This window comes from Alosa alosa, chromosome 17, assembly GCF_017589495.1.
Source record: "Alosa alosa isolate M-15738 ecotype Scorff River chromosome 17, AALO_Geno_1.1, whole genome shotgun sequence".
Classification (NCBI taxonomy): Eukaryota; Metazoa; Chordata; class Actinopteri; order Clupeiformes; family Clupeidae; genus Alosa; species Alosa alosa.
In genome coordinates, this window is record NC_063205.1 from 25150694 (window position 1) to 25153193 (window position 2500).

Below are 2500 nucleotides of genomic sequence, written 5' to 3' on the forward strand. Positions count from 1 at the left end.
CTTCTCTCTTTTACTTTTTTCCTTTCCCTTGTTTTCCTGTCTTTGTTTGTGTCCTTATTAGTCACTCATTCAATTCATTTCTGTCTCTCTTTATTTCCCCCACTTTTTCAATTAGGTTGTCTCTCTCTCTCTCCTCCATCTCTCTCTCTCTATCTCCCTCCCTTTCTCCCTCCCTCCTTCCCTCTCTCTCTGTTTCTCTATCAGTCTCTTCCTCTCTCCCCCCATCTTTCCTCCATCTCTCTCCCCTTCCATCTCTCCCTCCCTCCCCTCTCTCTCTCTCTCTTCCCCCTCCTTCCCTCCTCTCTCTCCCTTTCTCTCTCTCTCTTCCTCCCTCCCTCTCTTTCTCTCTCTCTCTCCCTCCCTCCCTCTCTCTCTCTCTCTTCCTCCCCACTTCCCTCCTTCTCTCTCTCCCATTCTCTCTATCTCTTCCTCCCTCCTTCTCTCTCTCCCTTTCTCTCTCTTCCTCTCTCCTGCTCTCTGAAAGAGTTTGTTCAGCAGACAGATATACAGGACAGTGTAGGAGTGGTGTGTGGTGAGCATGGGTGGTGGGCAGGGGTGGTGTGTGGTGGGCAGGGGTGGTGTGTGGCATAGACTGTAAAAGAAATGGACGAACAGACTCCGTCGTTCTCAATGGGAGGGCACTGAGTCATTTTTCAGTTGGTCCCCAGTACTGCGCAACTTCGCGCACTTAACCCGTGGCGTTAGCCATCGAACTGAATCTTGTAACTCATATGATAGATACACAGAAATTTTTCTCACACTTCCTTCGCCTTATAAAGTCATCAAAGTTAAACATTTATTCATGTATTATTATTAATATCATCCTCACAAGTGATATCAAGTCGTGTTAATGTTGAAACTATGATCATCTTCAAAACAAAACAGTCAAAAAAAAAAAAAAAAAAGTTATAGCCTTGAAGCTAATCTTCTTTCCACTTTTCTGACCTACGGTCAATCCATCAAAAACCTCTGAAATGATTATCGACTACCTAACGGTAAAACTACTGTTTTCATTAGGTTTACTTGCCTCTATGCTTTACCTTAACATACAATGCTATTGTAGGCTACATAGCTTTGTTCACGAGGTTTCGTGCTGGCTGGACTACGCTTCTTATCCAAACAATACGGTTATCTCCCTTCAGTGCGTTAGCTTCCTTTCAACCAGGACATGCTAAACATTCTTCTTACGGGGAACCTAGCGTTACGTCTGAGGTAGTCGAGTCTTGTTTTGCCTTTTATTGTTTATGTAGATAACACAGAAGCTAAAATATCGGCACATAATATATGTTATATGAAGTTATTGGAGTTAAAAAAATCCGAAATGAATGGGAGTTCTATGGGGTTAGCAGAGAGTTGATAACCACCGCTACATCGATGCTTCTACTTCCGGGAATTCGCCTGCCCCCTTGGTGTGTGGTGGGCAGGGGTGGTGTGTGGTGGGCAGGGGTGGTGTGTGGTGGGCAATGGGGCAGGACAGAGCTGGTCATGTGGTGGGCACTCTTTGGCGGGTCTTTGTCGCTGTGGCACTTGTGTTTGTTGTGTTGTGTGTGTGTGTGTGTGTGTGTGTGTGTGTGTATGTGTGTGTGTGTGTGTGTGTGTGTGTGTGTGTGTATGTGTGTGTATGTGTGTGTGTGTGTGTGTGTGTGTGTGTGTGTGTGTGTGTGTGTGTATGTGTGTGTGTTTGTGTGTGTGTGAAGCGTGGATGGCTTGATGATAAAGTGTAGTGAGCCCATTGTGGTTGCTCAGTGCGGCCTGCCCCCCAAAACAATGATTACGCACACGGGGCTACCGCGCCACCCGTAACGGATAAAACTGTTGCCTCAGAATGGGGATACACAGGGGTGTGTGTGTAGAGAGAGTCATACTCCCCAGTAAGAGAGAGAGAGAGAGAGAGAGCGTGGGTCATTGGGGGTTGATGGCGAGGTCATACTCCCCAGTAATTTGTCCACTCACTGACCAACAGCACAGTCATGCACGCATCCACACACACACACACACACACACACACACACACACACACACATAGGGACACTCAGACACAAACAGGTACACACAAACACACACAAATACAAACTCACACATCCACCACACACACACACACACACACACACACACACACACACACACGCTTGGATAATTACACAGAGACACAAGCCACTCTCTGTTCAGTCTGACCCTCCCCTGGTACAGAGTGTGGCACAGCGGCGTTCGTCTCTCTGCAGCTAACGAACCCCCGTTGTGACTAACGACCCCCCTCCCTTGCACCACACACACACACACACACACACACACACATACACACACACACACACACACACACACACACAAACACCCACCTCCAGGAAAAGAGCGCGGCATAGTGCCACTGGGTTGAGCCCATGCTTGAGTGCCCTTCCGTAAAGTGATTGGCTGGTGTGCCGGAGCAGGCTTTGGTTTTTGGTTTGGGGTTTGGGATGGGGAAGGGGGGCACAGTGGGGGGCGTTTGATGGGAATAGAACAA

The 2500-nt window shown here is 47.9% G+C and overlaps 1 protein-coding gene across 1 annotated transcript in view; it reads right to left on the reverse strand.

The window, feature by feature from the left end:
• The window catches only part of LOC125311030, a 27080-nt gene that overhangs the window by 4531 nt on the left and 20049 nt on the right, over positions 1–2500 (reverse strand). The window lies entirely within an intron of this gene.